This window comes from Ictalurus punctatus, chromosome 22 (genome assembly GCF_001660625.3).
Source record: "Ictalurus punctatus breed USDA103 chromosome 22, Coco_2.0, whole genome shotgun sequence".
In the NCBI taxonomy this organism is placed as follows: domain Eukaryota; kingdom Metazoa; phylum Chordata; class Actinopteri; order Siluriformes; family Ictaluridae; genus Ictalurus; species Ictalurus punctatus.
Window position 1 is genome coordinate 10571068 of NC_030437.2, and position 24234 is coordinate 10595301.

The 24234-nt window shown below is 38.7% G+C and overlaps 1 long non-coding RNA gene across 2 annotated transcripts in view; it reads left to right on the forward strand.

Moving 5' to 3' along the window:
* LOC108255391 (uncharacterized) overlaps nt 1-24234 on the forward strand; it is a 45018-nt gene that overhangs the window by 9359 nt on the left and 11425 nt on the right. For both annotated transcript variants that reach the window (XR_008393264.1, XR_001810081.3), the window contains exon 2: nt 8662-8755. This is a non-coding gene — a long non-coding RNA (uncharacterized LOC108255391). The remainder of the gene's footprint in view (nt 1-8661; nt 8756-24234) is intronic.

Below are 24234 nucleotides of genomic sequence, written 5' to 3' on the forward strand. Positions count from 1 at the left end.
ATATATATATATATATATATATATATATATATATATATATATATATATATATATATATATATATATATATATATATATATATATATATATATATATATATATATATATAAAGAAGGCTGTGAAAATTTGTCTTTATTGTTTAATCTTTTGATCTTTTGCAAAAAAAAAAATCACAAAAATACTCTGCTTTCATGGATATCAAACAATTGCAAACACAACTTATAAAAATAATCTGTGCAACATTGTGCAACATTGTGCAACAATTATTGAAACCCTTTTAGTCAATACTTTGTGCTATGTCCCTTTGCCAAGATAACAGCTCTGAGTCTTCCCCTTTAATGCCTGATGAGGTTGGAGAATACATGGCAAGGGATCTGAGACCGTTCCTCCATACAGACTCTCTCCAGATTCTCCTTCACATTTTGAGTGGACTGGTGGAGTCTCCTCTTCAGTTCACCACACAGGTTTTCTGTGGGTTTCAAGTGAGAGGACTGGGATGGCCATGGCAGGACCTTGAGTTTGTGGTTAGTAAACGATTATTGTGTTGATTTTGATGTATGTTTTGGATCATTGTCCTGCTGGAAGATCAACCCACGGCCCATTTTAAGATTTCTGGCAGAGTCATTCTAGTTTTCATTTAATATCTGTTGATATTGGTAGAGTCCATGATGCCATGTATCCTAACAAATTGTCCAGGTCCTCTGGCAGAAAAACAGCCCCAAAACATTAAAGAGCCAATGCCATATTTAACAGTGGCCATGAGGTACTTTTCCATATGGCTACCTCTCAGTGTGTGCCAAAACCACCTCTAGGGTTTATTGCCAAAAAGCTCTATTTTGGTTTCATCTGACCACAGAACCTGATCCCATTTGAAGTTGCATTAGAGTCTGGCAAACTGAAGACCCTTGAGTTTGTTTTTGGATGAGAGTAGAGGCTTTTTCCTTGAAACCTTTCCAAACAACTTGTGGTGATGTAGGTGACTTCAGATTGTAGTTTTGGAGACTTTCTGACCCCAACACACAACTAACTACTGCAATTCTCCAGCTGTGATCCTTGGAGATTTTTTGGCCACTCGAACCATCCTCTTCACAGAGCGTTAAGAAAATACAGACACACATCCAGTTCCAGGTTCATTCATAACATTTCCAGTTGACTGGAACTTCTTAATTATTGCCCTGATGGTGCAAATGGGCATTTTCAATGCTTGTGCTATTTTCTTATGGCCACTTCCCATTTTGTTAAGCTCAACAACCTTTCGCTGCACATCACAGATATGTTCCTTGGTCTTACCCATTGTTATGAATGACTAAGGAACCTTGGCCTATGTGTTACCTGATATTTATAACCCTGTGAAACAGGAAGTCATAGTTGAACAATTTCCTGTTTCTAATCACCCAGGTATGAAAGAAAATGTAAAATATCAATGGGAATATACTTCAAATATATTTTTCTCATATGAATTCATGGGGTGCCAATAATTGTTGCACACCTATATTTAATAAAGATTTTTTTTTTTTTGGATAAACCTGTGTTTTGTGTTGCAATTGTTTGATATCCATGAGAGCAGAGTATTTTTTGTTCATTTTTAAACAAAAGATGAAAAGGTTCAACAATTAAGACAATTTTTCACAGCCTTCTTTGCTCATATTTACCAAGGGTGCCAAATTTAGTGGTGGGCACTGCATATAGGCATGAAAGGTAATGGCCTTTCAGGTGTCTTTCCTTGAACATAATGTCCTTATATATATATATATATACACACACACAAACACACATACATATATTATCAAATATAGTAATTATAGCCGATGGTCTCATACATTAATACATTTTTATTATTAGTCTATAGCAGCTCAATATAGGTAGAGACTGAAGACAGATTGACTGGGTGATTGTTTATAGCTGTAAGTGGAGGATTTAAATGAGCAGAATTCTGCCAGGAGCTGTGCGTAGTTCCGCCCCTTTATGCGCTGGTCCTTGTCACATGTACCTTGCTTTTCACGTTGGTTGGTGTCGCTCTGGCAACCGGAGGTGAGCTCAAAGGGTGCATGCGAAAGAGTGTGAGTGTGTGCGTATGCCTGTACATGTGTATGCATTTGCATACGTATCTGAGGCATTTGCTGTAAATGAGCATGTGCAAAATTAAAGCTGTAGGTATATGTGCATATGCATATAACAAGACCTTTCAACTCCCTGCTACTCCATTTCCCTGAGGTCAAATCTCTATTCATTACACTTTAATGCTCCAAATATGATGTGCTGCCCTGTCACATCCCAGCATGTTGCGAAATTAGTCTCATCCAAATGTATATGGGTTTCTGAGATTCTATATAGGAGCTGAAAACAGAGATTTTAGTCCTATATTCATTTTTATTGTATAAAGAACAAGCAGTAATAACATCCATGTCTTGGCAGTGCAGCCCAGTTGTGCAATAACCTAATCTGCTTCCTCAGATATCTGGTAGCTGAGCTTTTGTCAGCGTTCTTTTTAGTGTTCGTATTAATTACATTCCTTGGAAGTACCACGGAAATGATCTAAAAAAAAAAAAAATAAGAGAGAGAGAGAGAGATAAAGGCAACTCTTTGGTAAGAGGTTTAACTCAGCTCTAACACTGAGCAGGTGAGTAAAGCTTGTAAAAGCCCCGATGAATGATTTAGCTCATTTTAAGTGCTACACTGTACCGTTCTAAAGATCCGTTATGCCTTACACTAACCAAGCTGCCCTGAGCTAATTATTAATATATTTTTTTCTGCTGTATAATCATAAACAATTCAGAATTCCTCTGTAATACAAAAAACCCGACTCAGTACAGGAGCAAGGCTGCGTGCATCTATTAGTGATGGTTTTATAGTGTTCAACTGGAACTGACTGTCTGCGTGTCCTTTTGAATTCTGCAATGCTCTGCTGAATTTAGATTATGCAAATGGCCCTCGTGCTATAAATAAATTCTTATAATTGCACTGAAAAACACCTCGATCCTGTCAGATGCCAAAGCCTAAATAATACATTTCACGCTGGTGAATTATTCACTTATATTAATTACAAATAACCGCCAGGACAACATACTATAGAGTTGTTCTTAGAAGATAATATAATCTAGTTCTTTGTTAAAAAAAAAAAAAAATACAAGGAGTTCAAATGATTAAAAATGATTTTTCTTATAAATGGGGAAGAATTTGTTAGAAATGTCCTCTAGTAGAAAGTAAATTATGTGGGTGACACAAATACTATTTCACAGTTCCCAGAAGCCCTAATTATCTGGGCTAAATTTAGATACGACAGAATTAACAAGAGAAGATCTTTAAACCCTGGGACTGCCATCAAATGTGCGATAAATTGGCTTTATGCTGTTTGTAAGTGGTCGCTGTTGTTTCTAAATGTCCGCGCCCTCCAATTAAATAATTGAAATGCCGCACCTGTCACAGGCGCTGGCTACGTCATGCGGTGAACCGCGCTTACATTAGAATCTCGACTTTATGCAAATTTGATGAGCACCACCTCATACATATATGCGCCGGTCCCTGGAGCTGCCTGCCTTAATATCCTTATTAGAAGGAGGGGGGATTAAAAATTGATGGCAGAGGTTGGGTAGGCAGATCACACCCTTCGATCTGCCCACAAAGTAGTAGTGCAGGGTCTGAAGCTGCTTCTGTGCAACAGTGCTTCCTTCTTTCAAGGTGCCACCATCTTAAAGGGCTTAGCAGTGACGAGCACGCGGAAGAGGGTAGGGACCTAAAATGTCCGCTGGCACAGGGCTCGCGCATCCTCCTCGCTAACGTGCTCACATCAATTACGAAATTATCCAGTATCACTGAAGCCATGCATGCTGAGCGACTCATTTACATGCATCGACTCACCCTCCCCCGTCACTATCAGTTTTATATGCGAATGGCTCATGGCAAGCAGCGGCACGTCTTATCCATGCACAACACGCGCCCTTTGCACAAATGCAGGGTGGAACCCAGTGCATGTTATCACAGACTGTATTCATCTAGAGCACCTCATGATCGCCTGAAATTCCAAATGAATATATATTTGCTACGTGGCCTGTGGCGAAAACCTTGGTAAACCATTATACTGATATTTAAATCCGCACACCCTCTAATCTAACTTTGGATAAAAATGAAGGGATGCCAATATCTCGGATAGATGCCAATTGCTGTCAGATAACGCTCAGCTCATTTTAACACTGATTGGACGAGGCTGAAATTGTCTTAACGGTCTAGGTATCTCAGCCACATTTGAGTCATAGTGTCATCGCAGTTCTTCCTCACCAAATTTCTGCTCGCTGTTCCGGCAGGCCAAATTCACTCCAGTGTCTTAATTATTTCAAAGGTGGCTGCTTAAAACAGGGCAGCGCCGCAGCGCCATTTGCATTTCGCTTTCATCTCTGTAAGCCCTCATGGCACTGTCGAGGCAAGTGTGCGGGAAATGAGTCCTAATGCTTGGCTCCGTGCGCCCACACCCAACTCGTACACACACACACACACACACACATGCACACAAGAGCTTGTATTGAATTGATGGCATATATGCAGGCATCCAACAAAAGAGCTACGAACGCACTGAGAGCATTTCCATGCTGAGTTTCGTGACAAAAAAAAGGTAGACGCATATCTTCTATGCACAGTGATGTAAAGACCAGGGTCGGACCCTATTGTAGCTTGGTCAGGTAATTGCCAGGGGTGAATAGAAGCCTGGAAGTGCAGACAAAGTATTGGGTTCATTTTCTACTTCTCTTTCTAGAATGTATGCCATGTGGTTTTACTAGCAGCACTCATACCTGCAATCACATGGTAATGTGCTTCTTTGGAGGTCTGTGAATTTGCCATCGAAGGGAATGCTAGAGAAGAACAAGGTCTTACATGGGGAAAGTGGAAGTGAGGCATAGCTACATTGACCACACAGCTTTGATACAGTGTAGTTTGCCTTTTGAACAAACCTGTACTTTTGATCATATGCTGATTAGTAATGATGTCATGCATAGCACTGGCTACCATCAATCTTTTTTTTTTTTTGGTGTATATACAGTATCAACCAAGAAAATCGTCTATGTTGGCGACACCTCTGTACGCGCCATTATTTTCCGTTCTCCAGTTTGTGCATGCATGTAAATATCCGTCCGCCTACATCTCGTAGTCTCACCTCCAGGAAGTCTGGATCGTGTTGATTAGTGTGAAAATGTGCTCCTGGGGTGTTCTGCGAAACTCCCACCCTGTCTCCCTCCCTACCCGTCACTCACTCACTCACTCACTCACTCACACGCACCTTATGTGTGGAACCCCCTAGACTGCTGAGATGAGATGAGTGTAATTAAATTCCTGCATGTGTTAGGCCAGGCCTGTCAGCAGCTAATAAACGGAGATGAGGGAGTCTCTTGTACACTGAAATAAGACAGCGGGGCACGTAGGGCAGCCAAAGGGGAGCCGGGCAGACACTCAGACTGCAACGCAACATTATTTCCACACCATCGGAACAGCATGTACATTGGAGCTTGATAGATTTTGTGGTAAATATTTTTATAAAGTCGTTACTTATATGATTGTAAAATCAATGATCTATGCAACATTTCTTTTATTGTCACACTACAAAACATTTCCTCTTGTATGGATTTGTGGCTGCTCAACCCTGCATTTAGTTGCCTCTATAAAATAAAAAAAACTATATATATATATATATATATATATATATATATATATATATATATATATATATATTGTTTGCTTGAATTTGGCCATGACGCATGTACTGCATGGTTTTTCCTGTGCTTTGTTTGCTGGGATGAACCCTCATTTTTCACCCAGCAGACAAGATGCAGGCTGTCAGTGGGGGAATCATACCTGGTTCCATGCTAGACCAGTCGCCCCTCATACAGCCCAGTAGCTGCTGATTGTCAGTGTGGGGTGCTGGCAGAGAAATGCAATAACTCTAGACACCCAGGCTGTGGAACTGTAGAGGGGGATGGGTGAACTCACAGCCTGCCAACGCCGTGTGTGGAAAAAAAAAGAAAAAAAAACCCTGCTTTTGCTTTTGGCCGAAAAACACATCCTGCAGGCTAGACAAACACACGGACCTACTTTGCTACTTCCTACCACTTCCTTATCCTCTTCCTGATCAGTCTGGAAGTAACTGTCATGGCTTTCATGGCTGTGGCTCGGCGTCATCTAATTATAAGCGCAGACAGGAAATATGTCATGAGGGAGGAAGTGCATCACAGTGGTTGTGAGTAATTTGAGGACTGCTTCTAGGAAAATAGTAGGAAGCTGCCTGTGTTTGACGTTAATGAGGGGAAAAAAGAGCAATTTATTCAGCGGTAAACAATTATCCATTTACTTTGGAAAAAAGATAGAGACTTGAAAAATGAACTAGCCCACTCATCTCATTTATTATGTGTTTTGGCAAAATAAAATCTCACACACTGTTGTTTTTGTACCAATGAACCATTTTCAATAAAGCGAATTGTTTTTTTCACATCAACCTGACCATGTGGACTTATTATTTCTTCTTATTACTTTAGAATACATGCTATTTCATCAGTGTGCGGTGAGTGAGAGAAATGATTCTAATGCAACAAATGAATACTTTGCGCTTCAATGCTTTAATGATCCCTGCGCTCAGTTGTCTGGAGCCTTATTAAGTTGCTATTAATCAGTCATTAACAAGTAACTAAAACATATAATCTCTTCAACTGTGATATTTTCTTTTGAATAAATCTCTACAAACCATACATTCTTCATGGGTTTTTTTATGTGTACAAACAACTTTGTCCGAGGATGTATGCTGCTCTATATATTGACCAGAGAACCGGCACATAGCCTAGCACAGTAGCTTAATAAGACGTGACAGCTGTCATTCCTCCTTTGACATCTTTGACATGAGAAAGACACCATCACTTGGACAAGGCCTGCACTGTTTTTGAGCTTGTTACAGAATAAAATACTGCTGTAAGGGTTCCCCGCCAAGCAAAATCTTTGAAACACAGTACGGTCAATACAAAGAAATTCGAGCTTAAATTGCACTGATGTAAACAGAGCTGCAAAAATATGGAGCAAGATAGGATATCATAATTACATTTCTACACAATACGACTTTGATTTGACTTGCAATGTATTAAAGCTAACCTTCTCTAACGGAATTTTTACACAACTTCCACTGAACTCTGGCGAGCTAGTTCAATTCTGTTCGATTTCGTACATAAGGAAAGGTACGAGTATGAAGACACTCCTAACCATAACAGTAACATCTGTATTTTATACAAGGTAAAATGTATTTCATAAGTCTTCTCACGTATGGATTATTACGAATTGGCATGTTCGATTATATTAATTTATTCACTAAAACACACTGATGAACTTGTGATGTGTTTTCAATATTTTGACCAAAGCCTGTCGTCACAGCAATCCGCAGAGAGCGCAAATTTATCCGTGTTCTCCAGGTGATGGCACAGGGGTGGAGAGAGATGAAAATATCTTAAATAAATAAATTCAAATAGTTCTCGGAGAGATCTCGTTAGCATAATAAATAAATCTATGATATATGCAGCTACTGCAAACTGTTATAGGCAGAAAGGGAGAAAATTATTTTATGACAAAAAAAAAATCCTAGCGTATGATTTTGTAAATAATTGAAGTAAGCACAGTCCTGCTCACTTGATTTCTTTTGGCTGACAAGATCAAGTTTCATGAATTCACAGGTCAAAGTTCAGCTGGATAAAGTCAAATTCAAAGTTAAAAGTAAGCGCTTACTGAAACATATGAAAGTCAGACTGAAATGTGTTCAATCTGAACATTGCTTTAGATGAAAAAGTAAAATCGTGTACTTTTCAGATGTCTCCTGTATTGCCGTAGTGTGGCATGAAAAATGATTAATGGTAAACCTAAACCATAAATGTTGGCACCTCTATATTGTGCAAACCTAGTTCTATCTGTCACTTTAAGTACTCACTATCCAAATCTTCATAATTAGTCTTAAATAATCTATTATTATTATTATTATTATTATTATTACACAAGTAGCTTATTAATATTGTGGCTCTTTCTTTGATACTTTTATTTTCCAGAAATTTCACACATCAGTGCATCTACCTGAATATCCACTGACTTTATAACAGCGCTAGAAGAACTTTGATTTATATCGCTGTTTTGTTACATTGCAATATCATAGTCTTAGTATTATAAGTTTCTATCTAGGTGACGAGCATTTTGAGACGTGGTTAACTCAAATGACAAATCAAACACCATCATACATAAGTCACTCTATGGTTTGGATTAACTTTATCTATGAGATTACACACCAAAGAAAATATGAAGGAAAGTGTATTTAAGAGGTTAGGACTGCATAGAGTGTATATATCTTTGTGTTTGGGTTTCGGTTGTTGGTTCCACAGCAGTAGTTCTCTGGAAAAGCAAGTGACAAAAGAGACATTTAATAGTGTTAATTACAAGATTGTACCTGATTGCACGTTCAAAATTTAAATCATTATTTCAGTTCCAGACCTTCAAACCTGGACCTGAATCCGATTCAGACTGAAACCTTTCACCTTTCTCATTTTTCCCCTTCATCATTTGCGAAAACTATAAGCATCATCGCAAAGCTGAAATGTTAGCCTGTAGCTTTAAAATGCTAAATATTTATGAATCTTATTTTCTGTTATTCTGCAGGAGCCGGGAAATATGACCATAACTGTCCGGCGGAAGCGAGTGAGGCGAAATGGAGCTGTCTAAAATAAAATCCAGCAATAAAATCCAGCATAAGGTGAGTTTAGAATAAAATATGAAATGAGAAAACAGACTAACATCTTTGTCTGTGGTGAGTAGTCCTTGGCAGGTGGACTCATAACGTTTGTTTGTCTGTGCTTTTATGGAGGTTCCCCCCCGTTTCTTCTTTTCAAGTGAGTTTGCATGTTTGTGCATATGCACTAGCAGCCTGCAGCTAGAAATGAAAACAGTATGGTCTATTTTATCATTGCTCGGTGGTCAGCGGAATTAGCATATTGAGCCAGAACATTCGGTTAACACAGTAAATATTACGCGCAGCCAGTCTGGAGCTTTATAAGAAGAGAGCTACAGCATCCCTAAGGGCTTTTATCCTTCCTTTACATTAATGCACTACATACAAATGAAACTGAGTGACAGAAATCTCTAATATTCACAAAAGACCATTTGATTCAAAACTAAATAAACTGCTCTAGTATGAAAAATCTTGATTGATCAAGCTAGAAAATCTAGAAATTGAATAAGTGTATGTGTTAATTTAGAATGAAATTGTGAGCTCTCTTGAAATGTAATATCACATTATTCCCCAACATAATAATAACAATAATAATAATAATAATAATATATATAAAAAAAAAAAAAACATTATGCCTACTAATGAAGGTTTTTTTTCTTTACTATAGAATCCAAAGACTTGTATAGATTGAATGTCTGGAATATAATAAACTATTTGTATAAATGGCTATAAGTGTAATCAGTGAAACATTACATTTAGCTTTAAGGAGCTTACAGTTAAGCTGGGGAAAAAAAACAACCATCCCTGTAGACGAGCAATACTCGATGTTAATTACTGTTGCTGCCGGTTGGATATGTGCTTTTAAAGCCAATTAAAAACAGGATGACGAGTTCAGTCAAGCTTTGAAAATTACACGTCCTCCTGCCTGCAATCTGGAGGCTCAGTAATGATTTCTGATCAACGGTAAGGTCTCGTTTAACTAGACGATATAAAACATAACACTGTCCTTATGAGTGTCTGGTGAACTAGAGTGTATTTAGGAATTGCAACAGCACTTGTTCGCTGGAAAAAAGGTTTATCATAGCTATTCATTACATAATTCAGTGTAAGAGTTCTTTATTTATGTATTCGTCCATGCTCTTTTATATATCACCAGTCTGAGAATTAGTTCATTAACTGAATTTGCTGTTCACACTAATAAGTTCAAATCTGTCCTGTTTGGAAACTGACGCATCCTGCTTCCTGATTCGGTTTCTCTAATGTTAGCATGCATGCTATTCCCGTGCAGCTCCTATCATTCAGTTTTATGTGTAACACACAGCTCTTCCCTGCATATGCATCACTAGGATGTGATTAGCATTCGCTCAGATGAGCTAATAAGCTTGCACGATTACAATTAACCATACATGCAAAAATGAGCTCATGCAGACAACATGCCGTGCTTATTGAATATTCCAGCTCTGTTTGATTCATCAAACATTTACAAATAGTTACATATATATGTAAATAGTACCGTATAATTTTAATGGGATGAATACACCAGTATGTAAAGTGTATCTATGCGTCATGTCGCATCGCTTAGAAATGATCCCAGTTTTATCGATCATATTCGGTAAATAATTGCGCCCGGCATTAGTCCTGCCCAGCGCTGTCTTACACACCCCATGACATTCACACATAGCACACATTTCCCCCCCCTCCCTGTTCGAGAACCTTCTTCAAAAGAAACGTATTGCACTAATCAGCTTTTGATCCTTATTCATGTTCCAATTTTTCCCTCCTTCCGGAAAAAAAGTGATCTAGTCGAGATCTATAATTAAAGATGATAGAGCAACATTGCATTCGTTAAATATCCAAGTAGCGAACGGGATGTAACAGTGCTGTACTGCACGAGTTTAACCCACATCATTATTTTATGCCGAGAACAAAGGCTAAGCGCATAACAAAAAAAAAAAAAAAAACGATGCAAATGTATGCAAATCGCTGGAAGCAAGAGGAAGGAGTGGATAAGACAGGCTAGAGAAGACGCACAGCAAAAAAAAAAAAAAAAAAAAGGTGGTGGTGGTGTGTGTGTGTGTGGGGGGGGTGTTTACCTTCGCAAAGCAGCCATTTTGAGGTGATTGCGTTTTTAAATATTTCTCCACGATTACACAGGAGACGAAGTTTAAAGGCTCTAACGGGTCATGTTAATTTCAGCTGTTTTGCATCAGGCCCTCTGATTTGATATTACGTGAGCCGTTTTTATACTACAACCCCACGGTTCACTGAAATTGTCTCTTTTAAGACAACACAAAGCCATGAAAATCGAACTTTGCCTCATTTCAGGCCACCACTTTCTCCATTTTCTCTTTTCACTCATAGTTTTCAGTTTAGTTTTTGTAGTAATGATAAAAAATATTGTTTAATGATAAACCACTTTTTACACCATGCAGTTTATAAAAACTAAAAAAATAAAAAATAAAAAAATTTGCTAGATTTTTTTAAATCTGGACTGAATTCAGTGCGCGGTCAGCAATTTCTTTTCATTGTTTTTAACGATAATCCTTAAAATTGTTTATGATGCAAGCGTGGGTTTGCGTTTGATTCGCATGGGATTTTTTAAATAAATGAACAATTAAACCGTAATCTATTTCTGTATTTCTAATCTGAGGCTATTTCTATATCCTCCTTCAAGTCTTTAGACAAATGACTTTTCACAATCCACCAAAAGCTTCATAGATCAATAAGAAGCTTCATAGATCTTACAGATCCCTCCTACCAATATGAAAATGATGTTACTTAATAACGATAAAGGTTTGACTAATAGGTTAGTAGGCTACATATCAGTCATCTCTTACGGAGCGATTAACGATGGCGTTGACGCTATTCAGGTGTTTGTGTGCATCTTTTCAAGACTTCATGGAAATCAGCGAGTTGTACGCAGCAGCACATGAAAGCCGATTAAAATAATGCCCTCCCGCAGACAATGCCACATTTGTGATTTGTGTGACACACACACACATACACACACACACACACACACACACACACACACACACACACACACACGTCTGGGCCTCTCCTCAGACCTCAGACACAATATAGTGTGAGAGGGGGCTGGGGTGTGAAAGCATAGACAGACACTTACAATAATGCATAATGATGTTAACATTCCTGCATGTCTAATAGAGCAGCATCCAACCACAGACTGTGTGTGTGTGTAGGTGTGTGTGTGTTGTGTACAGGGACGGGGGGGATAAAAAGTGAGGGGGGAAGGGGGCGAAGAGGTAAAGTGCTAAATTAATTCATGCATCTAAGCCGTGGCTGTGTTTGAATGTGGTCATTCGCACCCTGATCGCACACCCAGTGTCTCAATCCCAGAAAGGGAAAAGACAGAGACAATACAAAGACGCATCTCTCTTCGCCATGCGCATGCATATATGAAATAAATCGCACCTGCCAGACAGCAGTGGCGCTTTCCTTCACGCGTGCCGCCTCTATCGTTCTAATTGGGAGCTTAGAGCGAGGTGAGATTGTCCCTTCCCCGTTCCTATCATTTTGTTAACCTCACATCAAGCGGAACCCCCTGCCAATGGGACCAGACGAATTGGATATGAAAATAGAAGTGAAACGTTTGTCAAGGGAAAGCAGACGACAGGCCGAGCGAGAAAGACAAGAAAAAGAGAAGGACAGGGATAACAGACAGACAGACAGACAGAGCGACAGAGGAGAAGGCGGGCAGCGAAAAACAGAAGAAAAAAAAAAGCTCATTTTTCCATGGCCACCCTCACATCGTCTGCATTGCAGATCCTCCAAAGCCTGGCAAACGTGCCACCGGAGCTCAGGAGTAGCTTTATATGCTTTATACTATCGGTGCCTCGGCTGATCTTTCATTCTTTTTCTTTTTTTTTCCTTTACCGCCCCATATTTTTTTCCCTCTTCTGGTCTCCATAAAATGTCAAGTTAATTTCCTGGGTGGTATGAGCTACACCTTGCCATGCGCCTTGTGTGTGTGTGTGAGGTTTGTGTGTAAGCATACACATGTGTATGTGCTCGTGTGTGAGAGGTAGAGAGTGGGGGAAGGGGGAAGGAAGAGAAGTAGATAGAGGTGGAGGTAGGAGCTTGGAGAACATGCCAGTGTGTATGCATGGATGTCAGTATATATATATATATATATATATATGCATACATGTGGGTGTGACAGTGAAGTGTATATCCATATGACCTAAGTGATGGTGTGCAGAGGGTTTTCTTGATATGTTTAGTGTGTGTGTGTGTGTGTGTGTGTGTGTGTGTGTGTGTGTGTATGAGTGTGTGTATTTTCTATTTCTGCCACATAAGCTCCAGATCACTTTATTATTATGTCGTAATATCCGGACAGCGAACAGTTAACAACATGAGTATGAGTGTGTGAATGTGTGTTAACGCATATGTTCGAGTTTATAGTTTACATATAAGTGTTACGTATACGTGGGGCATTTATCTCAATTTGACCCATACGTGCTTATGTTCTACATATTTCCCCTCTTCCCTACTATTAATATGCATGCTGGATGAAGTCTAATGTAAGGATTGGACTTGGTTTCAAATATATTAATTAACGAATACGTTACAGCCGTTCTCCACTCAGCTGGAGCTTCAAATAAATAACGTTTCCGTGAATGTTGCTTGCACCGCTTTAAACAATAGTACACGTTTGCTTCAAAGCTGTGAATGATTGGTATTTTTATTCAATTTGCCAGTTGTGTGTATATATAAATGTGTGTGTATGTGTGTGTGTGTGTGTGTGTGTGTGTGTGTGTGTGTGTGTGTGTGTGTGTGTGAAATTGTTCTTGTGTCCTGACCTTTTTTTCTTTGTTTTTTTTTTCTTTGTTCCAATAACTCATTTTTGTGACACTCTTACTGTCTAAAATGGGATTTTGATTTCCATATTGAAGGGCCATGAGATGCCAAACCATTTCCAAGCAGAAAAAATAAATGTAGCTTGCAAAACACCATTTAACATCGAAAGCTTTTTCAAAAGTTAAAAAAAAACAAAAACAAAAAAAACAACAACAACAAAAAAAGGTTTTCTTGAGAGACGTCTCTCCTTGTTCTGCTCAACTCTGGTGTTGTGTTCTCATATCTCATATGCCTATCACTGTAGTGTGTGCTTGTGTGTGTGTGTGTGTGTGTGTGTGTGTGTGTGTGTGTGTGTTTGGGAGCATCAGAAAGGATATGAATATGTAGTAAAGGTGTGTGTGTGAGAGAGAGAGAGAGAGTGAGAGAGAGAGGCGAGAGTATACACAAACATATTCTCATGGAACCGTAAAACATTATAATGCGGAGGAAAAGGATAATGTATTTGTCACTCTTGCTTATGCTGATCTATGCATCTGCCCTACAAATGTCACATCCCATAAGCCCAAAAAAATTACACCAGCCCCACCTAATTAAGCATATTCATGAAGCTGCTTTGCATACTGCCACTAGCCGATTGGGCAGCGCCAGGGAGAGACGTGATCGTGTGGGGAGTGAAAATTCACACATGCAAATCTGCACCGCTATGGACTTGTCCATAATGTGATGTGGAAATGTATGTGAAAGCAACGCTGCTATTCTAGAATTACTCACAACTGGATCTGCATCATATACGAATAACAGCAAATCCTGACTTGTAATGTACAGACAGGTGACAAATTAAAGGAAAAACAACAACAACAACAACAACAAAAAGTGTTGGGTTTTTAGTGTCAATTAATTTTTTCCAATAATAATAATAATAATAATAATAATAATAATAATAATAATAATTATTATTATTATTATTATTATTATTATTATTATATATTGTTTATTGTTTTTATTATTATTGTTATCATCATCATTATTATTATTCTTATTTTATTATTATTATTATTGGAAAAAATTAATGGACACTATAAGCATTTTTTTTCGGTTTGGTTTATAATTCAGTGTGTGTGTGTGTGTGTGTGTGTGTGTGTGTGTGTGTGTGTGTGTGTGTGGAAAATGGCAGGTGTGCAAATCAGAGTAGGCGAGTCTTGCATACTCAATGAGGATGCAGACTAAAAGGGGTCAGAAGACGAGAGATAGTGAGAGCAAGAAGACAGAGGAGAGTAGTTTGGCATGTAAAAGGGGAGGAAGGGACAGAAAGAGAAGTCGGCATTTTGCCATGAGAGCGCTCCTTCCCCTCGTGGCCCTGAATGCCTGTTTTTGTGCTGTGTGCACAGAGCAAGCTCAATCAGGAGCCCTCCAATTAATTAACATCCGGATCGGAGGGACGCCATGGCTTGGGTAAACAGCAACTGTTCTCTGCCTGGGGTTTCAAAACAAGGGGGCAACAATAGTGCCATTGTCCTGCGACCACTCTTTTGCGGGGTGGGGTGGAGGGGGGGTATGGCGTGGACCCTGTTTGGGTGTATTTATGCGTGGGAGTGTGTGTGTGAGAGAGGGAAAGACAGAGACGCAGAGGCAGGCCACTCTCCCATGATCCCATTACCATAGACGAACTCTACTGCATCCTTCATGCCAGCTGCAGAGAAAGAGAGAGAGAGAGAGAGAGAGAGAAAGAGAGAGAGAGAGCAAGTCTGTCATAGCATCTTCACATCAAATCTATCTGCAAGAGGAAGAGAAAAAGAGGGTGGGGTTGACAGAGAAAGAAAGAAAATGTAAAAAAAAAAAAAGAAAAAAAAAAAAAAAAAAAGCTTTGTAGGTTGTTACCATAGATGAAGTGAGAAAACCCAGTAGAATAGCTTACATCCTTGTTAGAAGGCTTTTCTGGTTGATGTTTCCCTCTTTGAGTGAATGACCACATGCTAGTCTTTATCCTAGAAGAGTGATGTATGCAAAGAAATATTTCATATCTTGCTGTAAAATGACAATTTCCTAAATATGTGCCTTTTTAAACAGAGTTTTGGTTGACTGTAGATTTAACCGAAAAGAAGGGAAACACCACGAACAAATATAAGACTGCACAAAGAGAAAGCCTCGTAGCGGCACTCAGATCTCTGCCTGGCCTGTCAACTCGTTTCAGATCTGCAGCCCCGTCTGTGAAACTCACTGTCTGCTCCTTATCCTGCTCCTATGTTAAATCATATATGACATTTTAGGGGGCCATTTTGTTAATGGCTAACGCACAGGAATGCACTCGGAAACCTTGGAAACACTCTGAAGTGAGGCCTTAGAGGTTGAACCCTCCCCCCCCTCCATTCCTCATCACCACCACCCACTATTGCAACTGGAAATAGCTCTTGCTTGCTTTGACGAAATGAAAGCTGCAGACGTATAGAGCCTGTGAGTGACAATGACAATTGCATATGAAATTGTTACCCCCTATCCCCTTTGGAGATTTTTACACGCTGTTAGTGGCGGCTTCTCTGTTCTTCGGATGCTTTTCTGTACTTGGGAAATTGGCTTGATAATGGCCACAGTCTGTACCCAAAATGGCAGGAGTGCACCCCCCCCCCCCCCCCCCCCCCCCTTACTTCTGAAACAGCGTCTGATGACTTCTGTCTGGAATTTCTCTAATTGTGCTCCATCAGGACGGCGTGTGTGGTGTTACGGGCTGTGGTTATGTTAAAGCTGGTGTGTGTCATGCGTGTGCACACATAAGACTCTTGCATGAATAGTGGAATAGCACCGAGTTGTAATTACGTAGTAATTACACTGTTATTATACAGTATATGACGTAGTGGCATGCGTATTATATATATAAAGGCTGAAAATAATATTTCATATTAAAATGTATTCTTTAACACATGGCTAAAATTGCAATTTCACATCGCATCAAAGGTTCTTTTTGGGTGAGGTTTGATTCACATGTTTCTGCCTCGGCTTTCCTCACGACCTTGTCCTCCCTAGTTCATCGTTCTGCTCGCAGACTCACAAACACTGAGGTATAATTTCACTTGGTCACTGCGTGCGCTTCTGAAACGTCACATGACTGGTGTGAGTCACATTTTATTTCAAATGACACGCATGCCGGTTACACAGAAGCACCCTTATTTCCGCAAAAAAAAAAAAAAAAAAGAAAAAAGAAAAAGTTTCGTTTTAAGAGTGGTAGCTCACCCTCATTGTCATATATCAGGCAAATCTCTTGAGGCTTTATGTTTTGTGTCGAGCCGTGGGATTCGCCCGTACACCGACGCCCCTCCCCGTTCACCTCTGCGCATATTCCAATCCATTGTTGCGTTTAAAAGAGATGCAGAGGTACATTATCGCTTCCCTTATTAAATTCTAATAAGGGACGTGTATGCCACGGCACTCAGCCAATTTCCAAATCTGTGCCAAGGGTTGGACGGGTGCCTCATTTGCACGCAGAGTAAGCGTCCGTTCATTCGTCTGGCCTCTTCCGTTAATGGCATATCACTGTGGTGACGAAACGTTATGCACAAGCAAGTAATTAATGTCGACCTCATGACACTTGCATTGGTGGCTGGCAGAACGAGTGTCACTCCACTCTCCTGAGAAAGCATTAGCTGGCTGACATGCAAGAAAATGCGTGCGCCTTTGAATGCGCTCTGTGTGAATCAGAACAAAGGGATGGACAAAGAGGGAAAGAGAGGAAATGAGAATGTAAGATGATGCAGGTATAGGCATGGGGGAAGAATGAGGAGAAATAGCTTCTGATGTGATCCCAGCCATCGTATGATGCAGAAGGTGCTGAAAGGCTAAATTGGCACTCTAATAGAGACGGTTTTGAGCCCAGCTTGTACATTGTAGAAGAGGAAGCACATATGCATGTTACTGTATGTCTGCGTTTTGATGGCAGGTCGCTTTAACACTCACCCAGTTGAAAGTTGGAAATCTTTAATATTTAATACAGCGGGAGAGAGTGTGTGGAGGAGGAGGGCTGGAGCTCTAATGATTATTTGTGACAGAAGGCTATGTGTGTTGGATCACTCAGCTGAATGTAGGGCAGTGTGAGGAATCCTTGCTGCCTTTCTGCCAGTGCAACAGACACGCGAGGGAGGGAATACCACAGACTCTGCAACTGATCTGAAAATACTGTTAATATTATAGAAACTCAGTCAGCTAGATCACATGGTTTGTAGGAATTCAAACAAGTGAGAGTGATGCGGTTGGATTTCATTTGATGTTATATGTGTAAAAGTCTAATCCCACTCCTAACCCTAACACTTGCAAACTGCATTTTTCGTCTTCAGGGGTTTAACCTTTGTAACTTTTACTCCATTGTGTGCTAATTGATGTTAACCTCTGTTTATGTTACTCCGAATTTTGAATATTTTTGCATTTCCTTGCATGTCTCACAGTTGAATATTGACAAAATTGTTGAAGGTTAATGTTAGGGTTAGGGTTAACACTGACCCTGGCTTTCATAATTAATAAACAATATAATGTTTATACATGAAATACACAGCATTAAAATTGGAAGAACTTGTTCTGTCCAAAAATATTCATTCTGTGATAAAATATCGGAGTATTGATTTGGATTTCATTACAATGATCCATCATTTTTCTACTTAGTGTGGGCGTTGTCTCTGACTGAGAATAATGCTACGAAAAGAAAAAAGGTAATGTAGTTATTTATCAATAACATACTTTAACAGTCATAGTTTCAGCTCTCTCTGTGTTTTTTTTTTTTTTTTTTTTAAATGGTTGGCAAAATTGATTATTGTTTGATTGGATTATATATATATATATATATATATATATATATATATATATATATATATATATATATATATTTATGAGTGATAGTCATTGTTTTAGTATTCAGTATACAGATGGTTAACTAAATAAAGCATCGTAAATAGGTAATGGTAAATTCTTATATAATTCTAAATTATAAAAAAAATATATATATATAGAAAACAATCAGTTTGGCCCTTATTATAGTACATGAACTTTCATACAAATGTCATACAATTTCATACATTAGTTATTTAAGATTCCACTTAAGTAACATTATTTACTGCATCGAATACATTGAACAAGTAGTGAACGTCATAATTAATAAGCAAAGAAAGCTGACATGTATTATTGAAATTTGTTTAAACGTTAATGAAATACACATGTAATAAGTAATGTTAAAGATAAGTTCGCAAAAATGAGAAAATCATGTTATGAACATTGCTTTATGCAGGTTCATGATTATTTGGTTTATTGTTATATATCAAACATTTTAAGTGTTACTGTATTAATATTATTTGGTGGTGTCGAACGACAAGGCTATTTGCGTTAACTTAGGGTGACCATACATCCTCTTTTTCTACAACATGTCCGCTTTTTCGGACCTTAAAAAAGCATCCGACCAGGATTTCTAAATATGAGGAAATGTCCGGGATTTGGCTTTAGTTTATGATGTGCTTATGGAGAAATATTGCATCATGTGTGCGCATATTTGCATTGCTTTAACCCCTCTCTGTAATTCCCGTTTTCTCGCACACCAGTTGGTCGATTATAAAAGGCTTGCAGCAACTATTGGCCAAATTCCTGCCTCTCAACCAAGCCTACTCTCAGCAAACGTGCGAAGGTGAAGCACTGTTGTATACAGCATCAGACAGTTGCTTGACAGAAGCAGCAAATGACAGCTGTCCTGAGTCAAATCAATGTCCATGGCCATACAAGGTCATTTTTAATTTCATGATATCACATTGTAACACTTCATATTACATGGCTATTCAAATGTGTGAATAATGGTATAAGAGGAAGAACGTACACTTGTGGCATCTGATGTTTTATTTTATTCCATGGACATTCAAAAGAATGTAGGAAAAAATTAACATGTGGGCAGAGTGAAACCAATCTCATTTATATATATTTATGTGATGCTAATAGTGTGTCATTTTCAGTGTATTAAAGTCTGCATTCATAGTAACACTGTTTTGAATGCTAATAAACCACCCCTCCATCAAAAAAAAAAAAGTGGTGTCCTCTTTTTGGAAAACGGGCACCCTAGTTAACAAATGCCTAAATAATGCCAGTTAAGGAAATATTAATGTAAAGCATTACCAAATATTACACTACTTACAGTAGTTAGTTGTCAGAACTAAGACATAGTATGTACCAAGTATGAACAGCTAAAATCGTGCAAAAACTCACAAAAATAAGTACCCCTGGTTGCCTTAAATGGTATGCATGGTTTCCATCAGATAAAAATAAAGGTAGTAACAAACGGCTCAAAATTATCCCTGAGCTTTAGCTTTAGTTAATACCAATAGGGTGTATTCAGAGTTGAAATGAACTCTTAATTTATGAAGGCAATGTTGATAGTCAAAGTCAGCTTATAAGACTTTTTTTCAGTACCATCTAGAGTGCCACCTTTAAACGTAAGCCTTTAAGCCTAAAAAAATGTAGACTGAAGAAGCAAATGCAATTATTTGCTGTGAACTGCAATGTGATGTAACATGAAAGCAGTTTTAAAAAGTCTAATACAAGGATTTATGAATGAGAAGAAGGCAAGCATTCTAATAAACAACTAGTCTGGTATATTGCCAATAAATTGCTGCATGAATATTCCTAACTGTAATCATCATATTTAGTTTAATTTAACAATGTGGCGTCTACCTTCACTTTATCTTATAGAATAGCACTTGATCCAGCGCATACTATTGTTTGCACTATGAATTTCATGTACAGTGGCAGAAAGTGTGAAACTTAAACATGGCTGAAATATTGAATCTACTGTTGTTTTATAATTTTTTTTTTTTTTAGATTATGGGCTTAATGTTAATTAATAAAAAAATTACTGTGGCCACGTAATGTGTGTGTGGGATATAGACTATTTTATCATACTTACCATTTGGTAATTAATAAAATATGCCAATAATTTTCTTAATTGAATGTGCTCTCCAGACATGTCTGAACAAGCACTCATGTGCAATGCTTACAGTTCACTTTAAGTATAATTAATAATTCTATCCATATGAAAGTCAGCTAGAATATAAATATTCGCCCCATTACTTATTACGACTTCATTCACATGAAATCAAACCAGATCTATTCATCAGGTTTCATTTATAACATGTTGTCAATGTCTGATCACTGACAGAAAAAAAAAATCTCATTTGTTTTTCCCTTTCCTCTTTCTGGTCATGAAGAGTGTGGAGCAAAGATCAGTGGTGTAGCATTAGCAGTTGTAGCTAAGCTACCAGCTCTGAGCGAGATCAGGCTCTGTAGGTGGTTGTGAGAAGAGAACAACTTTGCTTCTTGGGTGCTTTATTCACTGGATGATTGTATGCAGGATTAGAAATGAAGCAGAGATTGAGAGAACATGCACTCAAACACACACACAGAGTCTGAATCCATGGGAATGGAGGCTGCTGAGGTTCAAGGTCAAAGCCAGAATAGAGGAGCCTGGGGCTGCATTGTCTGCCATAGCCCCACACCCACCACACACACACACACACACACACACACACACACACACACACACACACACACCAAACATCCAGCCCTTGACACACAGTCCCACGTATTGCCATACGCAAATTGGTATCTCATGGCACAGTACCCTCTGCACCAGATCTCACAGTGCTTTGTAAACATGTGTAGGAGGATGGATGGATTTTACCCTGACTTGTCCATGACCTAACATGCATGTCTGAATATATCTCTAAACACACTATGCACGCTCCCAGTGCACATTAAAATGAAATGTACAAACATTTCACAGCTTCATGAAGTCATATCAAAAGAAAGAGAAACAATAGCCACAGCCGTGTCAGATCGCTAAACAGGCCAGCTAGCGTTGAGAAATGATCTAAGGCTCAGCTGGTGAAAAGAGAAACCGGGACTAGGCCTGAGGAAAGAGGCAGTGATTAGCTCCTTTGTTGGAGGTCTTTTGAGCTTCATTGGTTTCAAAGAAAAGACGTCTGATGAGTCCATCCAAGCTTGGCTGAAACTTTGTATGGTAGACAAACTAAGTTATGGTGGTCCCCCTTGTGTGAGGCGGTGTAGCAGAAAGATACAGAACGCTCGCACATATGGTCACCCGATTTCAGGACCCCACAAAAGCACTTTCTTCTGTGCACACGTAACAGAGCAAATACCATATTAAACTCACCAATAAGCATGCTTTGGAACAACTTACTTTTGCTTTACTGGTAAATACTTTGTCTGTTGCTTATTATTTATTGTAGTTTAACATTAAAAAGATCCACAAATATAGTTATACCGAAACACTGCCTATGAATTGTGCATGCAGTATAAATGCATTCATAGCATATTATATAGCATGCATAATACCATATTTTAATGCCTAAAATAGCTGCACATAAGTAGTTATTATAACATAGATACCATTTCCAAGCATTTTATAAATGGCGAGTCGAATTACATAATGCATTTTAATATACAGTAGGTTTGTAAGAATATTATGCACAATAATCCACAGTCTCTGTTATAATATATGCTATATCATAACATTCACCTTTGGTTTCTCCTTGATATCTTATTCACACTTTAAAATATTTTTGTTTGTTTGTTTGTTTTAAATGCTCCCATTATTTAAAGCCTGCTATGACCTGGTATCATCATATGTCTTAACTCTTGGGCATATATATATATATATATATATATATATATATATATATATATATATATATATATATGCCCTAGAGTTATGACATATGATGATATGCATTATAGCATGTTTATGGATGTCATTATACACATGGCCTTTATAGAAAGTGTTACTGATATAACATTAGTATTAATGTTAATATAATACCTTAGTGTTATAAGGTATTATGTTTGCTATATAACACATATGAACAGAGGATTCATATAGACTGTGAACAGTAATAGTAATATTTTTAAAAGTCTCTTCCATAGAGCAATGGTGTATAAGAAGATTTGTTCATGTCCCCAGATTTCAACATCTGAGTTGAATATGATTATTTTTTATCAGCCTGAGAACGTCTCAGCATCAGCATGTGAGTTCCTCCTCGCAGGCCCCAGTAACTGAGCCAGACTCTAGCACCAGCTCGAGCCACGTCCATTTCCAAACCTGCCATGCATAACAACTTTATTGTGCCCCAAATTGGAGCTGAAAGCAAACAATTGGGCGAGGGAGAGAAGGTGTCTATGTGATTGCCTGGGGAAAAAAGAGAGCCAACTTTTCTCAAGTCAGAGTAGTCCAGACCAATTAAGATGTCAATATTAACAGTAATTTGAGAATAGTGTATTGATTAGTGGCAATGCTTTAAATGGTAAATGAAATTAGCATAAAAGAAGAATATGGAGTGAGTTTCTAAATGGAGTTTAAAGGATGTTTTTTTTTTCTCCTCTGACTGTCCAAATCCTAAAAATATAAAATGACAAGGTATGTGGTCAAACACTTTCCTTCAAGGAAATGACCCAGTGTGATTTCTTGTGAGAAAAGAGAGAAAATCATCAATGTCAAGTTCAGGTTCAGTATGAAGACTGAAAGATTGAGCAACCCACCCAATGAGGAAATACCCCCACCTTCCCCCTTACCCCCAAACCCTCAGCTGTCTAAAGCTAAAATCTTTGAATCTTGGTCAAAGGAGTACATAAATTCCCCCAGGCTAACCTGCTGTGGGCTCTAGCATGTGGACTTTTTTAGAGCGATGTCATGGCAGGACACTATCTCAAGGATTTAGATCTGGTGTTAAACCCCCTCTGGGGGTGGTTTAAGCATGGGCTAAGCTACACACACTTTCTCGCTCGTTCTTTTTCCTATTCCTAACATTTTTTTCTTGTTAATGTCTTTTCTTTGCAAAGAAGAATCAAAAAGATTTGTATGTTGTTTCTGAAGGAAGGAACAAACTGTGTGTGTGTGTGTGTGTGTGTGTGTGTGTGTGTGTGTGTGTGTGTGTGTGTGTGTGTGTGTGTGTGTGTTTGAGTCACTGTGAGAGCTGAGGGGAGTGGTCTGTTCATGGCACAGGCTGGAGAGAAGAGCTAGCCCACATCTCTGAGAGCCTCAACAAAAGGCCGTCTCTGTCCATTGTGTATGAGCTGTTTTTCCCACGAGAGGCCCGTCTGGCTGAAAAGGGAGTGTATCAGTTTCCCCTGACATGGATGTTTATTCATCCTGTGGCCAACCGTGCTGCCAGCTCAAAAGGATTCACCTTACGGTTTTTGATGTGTTTGACACACACAAACATAGAGACACACATTTTTTTTTTCAGGAGTGGGGGTGTAGGTGAAAATAAAAGACATTGGGTTACAGAGTTCTGAGTGTGTGTGAGCTTTTGTCCATCATGGAGGTGACAGTATCTAGGCCATGCATATATCTGCTACATTGGATACAGTATTGCTAGTGAGGAATAAGCCTAAATAATGAATAATTAGTTGGGTCAGTCTTGAGCAGGTCACAAACCTGATCTTTTACAGTTGTATTAAACAGTTCCTCCAGGGTTTCACGATTCGCAGAAATGAACACAAAACCCACAATATTCAGAGAAGCTTGCAATTGTACAAAATTACCGCAGATTTTCTCCAGATTTGGGCATCATGTGACATCATCACAACGTGCATTCAGTCAAAGCCCTCTTCGATTCACATGCATCGAACATGAGTACAGCTGAAAGGTCTCA